The sequence below is a fragment of the Cryptomeria japonica genome, chromosome 1 (genome assembly GCF_030272615.1).
Source record: "Cryptomeria japonica chromosome 1, Sugi_1.0, whole genome shotgun sequence".
Classification (NCBI taxonomy): domain Eukaryota; kingdom Viridiplantae; phylum Streptophyta; class Pinopsida; order Cupressales; family Cupressaceae; genus Cryptomeria; species Cryptomeria japonica.
This window is the reverse complement of record NC_081405.1, coordinates 324,053,156-324,065,424: the sequence shown is the minus strand read 5'-3', so window position 1 is coordinate 324,065,424 and position 12,269 is coordinate 324,053,156.

The window sequence follows — 12,269 nt, the reverse complement described above, 5'->3', positions numbered from 1 at the left end:
TCCTAAAGGAGGACATTGGGGTTGTGAAAACCCAGGCTATGGAACAAATTCCTATTGAATATAATGCCTTTAAGCATATTTTATTAAGGTCTTGCAAATTTTATGAAAAAGGCACTCAAGGCCAAAATTTTGCTCTTCATGACTTTTGCAATTGGCATGCTTCCCCGCTAATGATGTTTTGACCTACAGAAAGCCAAGGTAATGTTATTGTGGTTGCCAGATTGAATTGAGTTTCTATGAACAATGGGTTTTTTAATAATTAGATGCAGATATATTGTGCTTAATGATAACAAGGGAGCATTAGAGAACTTGATTACAAAGATGAAAAGCTCTTGCTTTCATCTTTTTCCTCCAGTCTGTTCATGTTGATTTTTTAAGTAGTACTGGTAGGCATGATAGCAAAAGCAAAAGTTTTTGTAGTAGTTTTAGAATTTAATATCGTTTTTAAACTTACTGATAAAGTTTGATTATGGGATCATACATTCTGAATTTACTAAATTTTGATGGCGGGGTTTACAGCCCACCTTTTGATGCTTTTTGATAACGTCTCTTTTCTAGATACTTTAAAATGCTTGTAAAATTTCAAATAATTGTTAACATGCTTTCTCTGACCTCGCCAATGGCCAGATTGTAATATATCACTCCTTTGTTTTATTTCTCCTAAAATTATTTTGTCATAAAATTTATATAGAATTTATACCAAATAAAATTTATATCTGCTTGAATGTACTGTACACTCTAAGGCAATGGACAACCCAAATTCAATTTTGATTTAATGCTGACAAGGATCAGGGCTCAATAGAAACCATATGTTTATTAGCCTAAGAGTTCAACCTCTGTTGCAGGAGAATATCTTAAGCAGGAGATACATATCACAAATAATTAGCAGGTGATTAGGTTGACCTGAGGATTTGATGTAATCAGGAAATAAAGGGAGAAAGAAAGGGCTTTGTCATGTACGTTTAGTGTAAGTGTTGGTGTAAATAATTATTCATCTTGGATATTATTACACTTTGCTTAAGTTTATTTAGGTACATGCATTTAATAGTAGTTTGGGTATGAGACACTTGGGTGTTTGTGCCACACTAGGATAGTGTGTGTAGGAGAATTTCCATTTTTTATGGTGTTGATCTTATCTTGTTGTTACATTCCACCTCATGTAGAATATTATATTATATTATTTGTCCTACCTACCACACCTATTTCCTACCTACCCTTGTTTCTTATTGAGCCACATGTCATATTTGTGTGCTCACATATCCATTAGCCTTGCCTATATAAGCAGACTCATCTACATTGTTTGTACAAGGATTCATTGAACATCTTGTAATGATTCAGTTGATCATATTTTGCATCTTGATAGAATACAATTTATTACTATCATTGATTTTGTCTCCCTTATTTGTGTTTTCCATTGCCTCTAGATCTTAGAAAAATCTCACATGGTATCAAAGCCATTAGAGTGCCATTGGTTTGCTAATTGAGAGAAATTTGATGCTATTTGAGAGAAATTTGATGCTATTTGGTGTTTTGCATTTTGGAGCTTTCTATTACATGTTATTATTGAAGCTTGATGGGTCAAATTTGAGGTTACCATTGGATTGAGGAGGTCCAAGAAAGTCAGTTTTGCCTTTTGCTTTATCTAAATCAGACTTCAGAGGCCAAATCTAGAGGCATTTGAAGTTTGAAGCTGCGACGAAAATTTTCCAAAAATTATAATTTTGCAGGCAATTTTCAAATAGTGATATCTCACTCGTTTGGACTCCTTTTTTCGAGAATTTTTTTATTGTTTTGGGGTATAATTTTGTGATCTATACAGTGGTGCAGGAGTTTTCTGATTTTCAAATACATGTTTTTCAGAAATCGTGAAATCTCGATTTTTACAACTTTGGAGGCTTCATTTGGGCTCATATGGACTCCTTTTTAGGTGTTGTTTTTTTTAGAGTGCATAATTTTTTGTCTACTTTCATATTCTGACATTAGTTTGCAGTGATTTTGAGTAGAAATTGTACTTTCAGTATTTGGTCATTTTTTTGCCTATTTGGTACTTGTATTTTGCTTGGATCTCAGTTTAGATCACTAGCAGTATTTGTTGAAGTCTCTTATATCTCATTTTGAGAAGTTGTAAAGTTGAAATCAGAAGTCCACTTTGCCATTACTTGCAAGTGCCAACATGATCTTTTATGGGGGGTTAGTTTTTCATTTATATCTCTTGGTGAAATTCCATTCAGAGGCATCTTCATCTGTAGTATTCTATAGGGCATCTTTGTTGGTGGCATCATTTTCATGTTTCCACATTTGAATATTTTATCATGATGTATGCTCTTTCATGAGAAATTTTGTACTCGCACTATCATAAAGTGCCACACCTCTTTGTATCTTGTTATTGTTGACTATTTGATGTAATTCTCTTGTACACATATATTAGGAATATCTTGTGAGACTTGGTGCATGGCTCTAGTTGAGACTTAGATTGTACACATTTGTGCATGGCTCCCATTAGACTTGGATTGTACCAGTATTTCTGCCATTTATGAGTATCCAGATGATGCTCAAAGTAGGTTGTCTCCATGCCTGATCTTCTTTTTGTTGCAGCGAGTGATTCATCGTCATCGACTTGGTACCTGGTTTTATCACACTTTGACATTATTGGTGCAACATTGGCTCTCTTTCTTCCTTATAGGGAGGTATTTTGGTCAACATCATTGGACATCTTTGCAGGAGATTCAACATTGAGGGAGGGCTTCATGGTTTCTTCTTCTCTCTTATTGGGGGGACATATTTTGTCTTCTCATTCATCATTGAGAGCATTGTGTGCTTTCATCATCTCTCTTTTGGGGGAGGGTTTTTTCCCATTGGGTTTTTCTCTCTTTCTCCGTTTATGGGAGATTGCATTTGCATTTGTACATGGGTGCCTTACATGGCCTCATAGCCAGGACCCATCTTGCATTGCTTAGTTGCATTGTAGACTTAAGTGCATTCCCCTAAGTTGCACTTAAGTGGGGGTGTTGGTGTAAATAATTATTCATCTTGGATATTATTACACTTTACTTAAGTTTACTTAGGTACATGCATTTAATAGTAGTTTGGGTATGAGACACTTGGGTGTTTGTGCCACATTGGGATAGTGTGTGTAGGAGAATTTCCACCTTTTATGGTGTTGATCTTATCTTGTTGTTACATTCCACCTCATGTGGAATATTATATTATTTCTCCTAGTTTATTACTATCATCTATTTTGTCTCTCTTATTTGTGCTTTCCATTGCCTCTAGATCTTGGCCCCCTGTTCCACACAACATCATACATTTTGAATTGCAGAATTTTACTCAAGGGTTTGAACTTGGGTGTATACTTTGAAATCCAATATGCTTCACCACATGAGCTCATTCCTACAAAGGCCAAACTAAATACTAAAGATAGTTTTTATTGTGGGTTTACTTAAAATCTGTTGCCTTTTGCACGTGCAGAAACAACGCGCAAAATAATGGGTTTCATGGTCCTCTTCATCATAGTCATGGAGACAAATTCTTTCTACAAGGGCCAGACTACATGCTAAAGATAGTTTTTATTGTGGTTTTGCTTAAAATCTGTTGCCTTTTTGGTTTGTTGTTCGTAAGGATGCAAAGAATAAGAGAAGGCAACCACAAACTGGTATGCGTTGTCCTTCTTGTTGAGTTTTTTTGGTTCCTGCAAATATTTTTACTTTTATTTTCTGTAAGTGATTCTAAGAAATAAAGTAGTAGCTTATGTGTTTCATGTTTTTGAAATTCAGTTTTCTGCCTACAGAACGTTCCGCCAATTTATTTCTTATTGTAAACTCCACGGAAAAAAAAAAATATCAAAATGTTAGTGAACAACTAATTTTAAGAAAGCAATAACATAAAATAGAAAACAAAGTTAATGAAACAAATTCCTTGAAATGCTTTCTAAATATTTTGTTTTGAATGTGCAGGTGAACGAAACCTACAAAATACCAGGCAAACGATCCAGCCATGCCACGACACCAAAAAATATAAGTTTCATTTTTATACAATCCCTAGGTTTTCAACATAAATATCCTGAACAAACAAAACAGTTCTGATAAGTTCCAGGATTTCACATCCTAGGGTTTCAAGCAAAAACAAATTGGTGGGATTCAACAACTATACAAAGGAAAAAAAAAGTACAGATTTAATGATTCAGCTCGAAATTCAGACAATTTAAAGAGTATAAACCGATTCTTTTGGTTTTTTTCAAGTGCAGATCCTTCAATTTCGTGGCAAGCGAGAAAGAAAAAACATATCCTCCGTAAAAAGGGCATCCCTGCTCATATTGTCCATATTATGAACTAAAGTTGAAAGCTTTCTACCTTTATCTGTTTCAAACCTATTTTACCTCTTTCTTGATTTCGGTCCTTTATCTCTGTTATTCCAGCTTCACACTCTGTAGATTGTGTTTCAAAACTTCACAGTACAATAAAGTTTGTCTGAGCATGCTTCATCTAAGTTGGCTCCCTCACCTAGCCATGAGTTCAATGCTGTGCTGGAAAGGATCCAGAGGATACGATTATGCTTGCAAGGTTTTGAGTATGGGTGTCGAGGTGCGTTCTGAGTATGGGTATCAAGGTGCATTTGATCTTCAGAAGCTTCCAAGTAATGAATTTTCTAGAGAATCAATCTTTTATAGATTGGGAAAAATAATAATTTAATGTGATTAGTTTTATTTTTTATAAACAAAATTAACGACAGACTCCAATGAAAATTAAAATAAATAATTTTATATAAATTATTAAATCTGTTTAAAACCTAAACATTTAGAAAAAAATGAAAAGTTGAAAAATACATTATTCTTATTGGACAACTCAAAATAATAATTGCATCTAATGGATGCGTTAGTATCGGCACGATATGAACTAATAAAGACACTTGAATTATTTTGGATTCATTTTTTAATCCTTTTATTTCGGTAAGAATGTTTAATTTTTTGAACAATGAGCCAAACTTTATAGAGTTTTAAATTATTCTATCAAGGTGTGTTTATCTTATTTTGTTGATCTTTTTCCCCAAATCTTGTTAAATCTATATTTAAGCTTTGCACAACTGATAAAGTCATGTTTGCCCCATGCACGAATTTTGATTTGGGTTTCCATTTTCCCATTTCAATTGTTGGTGAGAATTTTCACTTGGATTAATATATGATTTATTGTTTCAAGTTTGTTTTTCAAAATTTCAAAAGCACAATAGGTTATAAGGGACACACCATTAGTAGCATTTGTTAGTTACATTATTAATTGTGATGCTATTGATTTGTTTGGAGCTAAAGATTTCACAAGATATGGTCGAATTTATAATTTATAGATGTTTGATAAGTTAAATTTTACTTTTTTTTGAGGGTAAATGCAAGAGCTTAGGAGTATCTCTAAAGTTGAATTCATCCAAGTCCCTACCATTTTAACATTTTATAAATTTATCATGCTTACCTTATCTGTTTGGTCATGTTACACTCTAAATTGGTTCAGTTCACGATACAAAAATATTTCTTGCTTTAAACCCATCTTCTAGTTTACAATTGTTTTTAATATGGTTAATTTCTTTTATCACAACTTAAATATTTTATCTAGTAATGCATTGATGAATTGTGTGTCATTCTCATCATTGCTTATAATTTCACTTTCACATACTTAGATGTTTATTTCACAAATTATATCATCTATGTTAGATGATACCTATAATCCCTAATGAATATGACTTATTTGTTAAAAAAAATTTAACTATATTTTTAAGTTAATTTATTTTATGTATTCAATTTTTTTTTATTTGGTTATTTATACTTGTGAATTTTTTTTTAAAAAGGAAACAATTTTTTTAAAAAAAAATTTATTGTTCTATTTCTAATGTTCAATGCTTATGTATATATGATTTTGTATTTTAAAACATGTTTATATTTTTAAACCATTTATATTTAAAAATCATTTTGTTGTTCTTTTGTCCCATGCTTAATATGACTCTTAATATGGAGTTATCTCTCAATTTTTTATTTCTTTTTTGTTGGGACATATATATGAAGTTTCTTAATTTGATTTTTTTCATATTGCCTAAATAAAGCATTTTTTTATATATTTATTTGTCATATCTACTACACTTATATTATAATAACTTCTAATAAATTTGCAAACAATTTCCTATTTCCATTATCTTATTTATAATTTACTTTGGACATCTTTAATAAATTATATTTATTCTATTTTTAAAAATATTTTTTTATGTATTTATTATATTTATTCTATTTTTTAAAATATTTTTTTATGTATTAAATATTTAGATTGATTATGTAAATTATTGATTTTTTAAATTCTTTTTTTTCACACTTAAATATGTGATTTGATTTCAATATTTTACTTCTCACTTCTCAATGTGACTATGTAGATTTTTTATTCATTGTTAAAATATGAACTTAATCATTTGATTCATTGTTAAAATATGCAATTCATATTTACTATTTCTAATTCATATAAAAAAATGTTGTGATAATTTGTCCTTGTTAATAATGAGAGATTGTAACTAATCTTATCATTTTCCTCCTCTAGAATTAACATTTTGGTTTTTTAGGTCATGGCAAATCCTCAACAATCAACTCAAATAAATGACATTTCAAGTAGTAGTCTAGAAATCACTTCTCCATCACCATCAACTACCTCAAATATGACTGTGAATTGGAACGTGTTCAATGAAATAGACATTGAGGATTTTGCAAGATCTATTTCACTTAATTGCAGTGAGAGTGAGATTATTGAAGGAGTGAAAGTAACAAGCTCTTGTACGTGTGATGTCCAAGAGTTTGAAGTTAGGACAATGGAAGAAATTGTAACTGAATTTCATGCAACATATGTGAAATTATTTGGATTTTGTAATTTTCTAAAGGAGGGTAAGTGCACCAAGATGGTGAACAAAAAGGGGTATAAGTGGACACCTTTTTTCTAAAATCAGCGAAACTTGAACTTGGAGAAGCAATTTGATATTCTTCCACTCAAAATTTGAATATACCTAAAGAACAAAGATTGTAGTACTCTAAATCTAGTTTCCAAACTACTAAAGTTTTTCAAAATTGGATAAGATTAGGGGGGTCAAATATTTTGTGCACACTAAAGTGTTCCTATTTTTTTTAGCAAAACATAACATAATGTCTGACGTGCGCATCAAAAAAGTTATAGTTATATTTATTATTTTGAAAAACCCTTTGGTAGAAAGATAGTTAAGAGTGAGCATTAAAATTTGTATTTTTTTTCGTAATATTTTTCAAAGTGGACGCATCCTAAAAATCAAGTACTTGTTCGTGTGCATCACATAACTTGCACAAAACTAATTAAAAATTCATTTTTTTAAAGTGTCAAGAATGAAGTGTAGAACAATAATATATAATTTGTTTCAATTTTGGACTAGTAGTTTAAAAGTTATTAACAAAATGGTACACACCTATCTTTGAGTACTCTGAAGACACTGGTAAAAGAAATTCAAGATTAATATGTTAATGTTGTTCAATTTTTTTTTTTTTAATTATATGGTTAGAAAGCTCATAAAATGGGCGAAATTACGGTGGAAATTTTACAAATACCCACTTGATAATGTGTAAACCTGATGACGATGAAGTTGAGAAACCAAATTGGATGAAGAAAAAATGTTAAAAGGAGGGAAATAAGACTCCCAAGACTCATCTTTGCAATCCAATCTTAAGTACAAGGCAAAACGAGTACATGTTTTTATTTATTTATAAATGCAAACCGTGTATGATTTTAATTATCTACAATAACACATGGGGTTTTATTCTTTATAATAATGCGTATGGGTTATGTGCTTTAATATTCATATATGTTACATAGATATATTTATATATAGTTTGATATAAGTAGACATACATATATTCATATATATATATATATATATATATAGACATACATGTATTCATATATCTATATCTATCAAACTATGTCTCCCTCCTCTCCATTCCTTCTCTCTCTCATGTAATCTCTCTCCTACACTCTCCCTCTCTCTGTCCCTCACACACACACACACACACACACTCACTCTATCCCCCCCCCCTCTCTCTATTTCTCTCTCCTCCTCTCCCTCTCTCCCTCTTTCTCTATCTCTCCCTCCCTCTCTCTCAACCTCCCTTCTACTTTTCTATCTCCCACTCTCAATAGTGTGAAAACCATGATTGGATTTTGATCACTATACTCTCCTTTTCTCTCTTTTTCTATAGTGTCAATACCCCATATGGGTTTTTGTGACTACAAATGTTGCAATGCTCTCCCTTTGTCTATAGTGTCAATACCTCGTACGGGTTTTTGTCACTATAGACTCATATCTATAGTGTAAACATCGTGATCAAGTTACTGCCACTATAGACTTTGCATCATGTCTATAGTGTCAAAACCATGATAGCATTATTGCCACTTTAAATTTTGCAACATTTCACCTCAATTTGTCTATATTGTTAATACCTCGTACACGTTTTTGTCACTATATGTGGTTTCATAATGGCCAAACAAATATAATTTTTTTGTGAAGGACCCACTGTAACTATGTCACATGCGACATTCTCGGACAATGTATGATGACTTTTTTTTATATGATTTCAAATGATTGAAATGCATTATTAGTTTAATTTTTCAATTTTTTTTTGTTTCTTTTTATGCTTTTGATAGCCAAATTCAATGATTTTCATAGTTTTAGGAAATTTTTTGTTTAGTAACATATATGATGTTATTTAGAATAATTCATATTCATGATGGGAAGGATCAAGTGAGGAACCATTGAATTACAAGAGGCAATAAAGGAAAGGTAGAGGGAGCACATGAAAAGACTATGTGAAATGAGAAATTAGGAGGAGAAGGTATGCCATCTACACCAACTCAATTACATGGATCGAATGAATCAAATTCAAACCAAGAACAAGCGCTAATCAATGGTCAAACAAATGTACTTAATGCAAGCCAAGAACATGTAACAATATTAACGCCTCCTAGAATTATTCATACATTGATGAAAATATTTTGAAGCCAATGCCTAATGAAATTTCCCAACACGCTTGTCGAAGAATGGCTAACAAAATATGGAAAAAGTATTTTGAGAACTTAAATCAAATTGTAAGATGCCAATTAATTGTGGAAATGATAAGAAATATGAATTTTAGAGAGAGAATGAAAATACTGGCTTAAGATGATCTGAAAATAATAGAGAAAAAACTATAGTAAGAAATCTATTTGATGTGTATCAAGCAATTGGCTTAATATCACTCTCAAAATATGTAGATGTTACTCAACGTGTTCTTACATCAACCATAATGAGCAACCAAAATAAAAAGTCTTGTTTAATAAGCAAAAAAAGTAAGTCATTAAAGATAAGTAGAACAACAATACACCATGCCTTAGGGAGGCATCACAAACTTGAGGATCCTAACAATAATTCTCTTTGGGATTTTTCAAGTAGAATTCCATGAAATGACAAGGTTGTTGTTGATGCATTAAGACAATTAATTGAAAATTTTTGGCATGACAACACAAGAGTTTCACCCAATCCAAGAGATGTTGTTAGAAGGAGAATTGAATCAAGAAATTGTGAGCCACATCTGAAACACTTTTTAGATATAAGTCAAACACAATTTTATGAGAAATTCGTTCAAACATATCCTTAAATAAGAATTAGTCAAATGTTTTTTTAAATGAAAAAAAACCCTTTTACGTTAAGATAAACCATGCATGCACTACATGTTGTTGTAGAATGCATATTGAATTTTCCATCCATTATGATATATATCATCATATACGTTGCACTTTGCATACTAATGATGTTTTGCATGAATGTGGTATACAAGCACCTCCAAAGTCATCAAGAGATTTTATTTCAAGTGTATTATGTCAAAGAGATGATGGCTGCACCTTTTATAAGATTATATGTTTAAAAGGCTCATGTGCTACATTTAGAGAGTACACATGAAATTGGAAAGACACTAGTCTCTTATGGAAAATACAAGTCAATCACATATGGGGTTAAATATGGAAAAGAGTTGAAGAGATGTGAGTTGGTGAGTCAAGATATACCTGTAGCACAATTTATGAGTATTTTTGAGGAGAAACTAGTTTATGACTAAATAATGAATACAGATAGAGCATGGTGGTTGGATGAGAAATTCAAGATATGTAAGGATACATTTCCTCTTGGTACCATCATCTCTATTGTATATTTTGTAGAGAATTATATGCTACAAGCTCAAAATGAAGTGCAATCCCAATATTAGCACTCTCAACAAGTAACTATTTTTATCCACATAGCATTCATGCATGCACATAATAGAATGGAGCAAAATAGAAAGATAGTAAGAGCATATCACTTCTACATAGGTGATGATCATAGTCATTCGACAGATTTTGTGCAAAGATGATTTCAACTCTACTATGAGAATTTAAGGGAAAGGAATATAAGATACAACCAACACATCGTTGATCGGATAACTGCACATCACAATTCAAGAATGCAAGGATATTATATTGGTTGAGTATGATGCATATGAGGAATGATGTACAACATTTTTGGAATTTCAGTGAGGCTAGATATGGAAAGGGAGAGCACGATGGTGTGGGTGCATGTGTAAAAAGAGCCCTTGCTAGATAAGAACTAAAGTATGAAGGTGGTGTTAATTTAACATATGCAACAACCATTATGTAATGGTGTAAATCGACAATGGGACTAAGTAATCAAGATAATTCTACCATTTCTAGATATTTTTGGTTGATACATGAATTTGATGTTGCAAGCTATGTAGATTGTTGTACACTTATAGGATCGAGTGACTTGCACTCATTTAAAAGCTTAGATGCAATTTCACCAATTATTTATACTAGATAGATTGTATGTTTTTGCTCATCGTGTATTGATTTTTTGTGGGATGAGTGTGAATAATATGAGTGGGTTGATGGATGGTCTTGTAGACCTTTAGTTCCCATTGATACATATAAACTTACCAAACCACTACAGTTGACCCAGATGGAAGTTTTTCGTGGATTTTGACCATGTATCTAATGTAGTGCAACTAGGTATTGTGACTTGTTACTTAGTTATTGGAAAATTTTAACTTATTTTAAACTATTTTTGGTACTAATTTGCCATTCAATAAAATGTAGGTCATGTGTATGTAGTTATTGCTAATGAAAACAATGAAGAAGACACAAATTAATGTTTGTGTCATTGTATTGAGGCAAAAAAAAATTGATAACCACAATCATCGATGGAGACGACATTGAGTACCCAATAGGGTCTATTTTTGTAACAAGAACATGGCTTAGAAGATACCCAATGAATAAATATGATGTTAGGTTGTTCAAGGACTTTGAAACACACAAGAATATTCTTCATTACTATAACCTTGTTGTTGCAATGACTATTCAATACATTTTAAATATCATGGTAGATCGCTCAATAAGAATTTATGGAAAGTTTATGAATCTGACCATGAGGCAATACTTGACACAATAAGGGTTACAGTTGATCCACAAGGTTCATTAGATTGATTCTACAAAAGGGTAGAGTGATTTTAGAAATATTGTATATATCCTTGGAAGAATTTTGTATATAGATGGCCATGAGCTAATTTGTATGTATTTAGAGGCCAAATTTTATGTATATACAACCATTAGTTGCTTTCTATGTATTGAGAGACTAAATTTTATATATAGGCAATGGCCATGGGTTGATTTGTATGTATTTAGAGGCCAAAATTTGTTTATAGATGACCATGAGTTGCTTTGTATGTATTGAGAGGCCAAAATTTGTATATAGACGACAATGACAACCATGAGTTGATTTGTATGTATTTAGAGGCCAAATTTTGTGTATAGATGGTCATGAGTTTCTTTGTATGTATTGAGAGGCCAAATTTTGTATATAGACGATATACAAAATAAAATATTATGAATTTGAATAATGACAACACAATGTGTACAATTTTGACGTATAATCTTCCATGGTTCATTCCTCCTATCACCATGAACCTCCAACATACTCTTTTGGTGAACTTTTGCATGAATATCAAACAAGTAGTCCTATAATGCTTATGATGTGCTACTTTAGTACAACAAGAAGTTGTTATTCTTCTATTCATTATGAAAAATAACCTCTTCCAATATGTGTTATCAATTTCCCATTTATTCAACTCATTACATGTGGCAATGTTAAAAGACAAAACTGAATCAACACCTATATAAGATGAGAAAATTCTTATTATAACTAGAGAA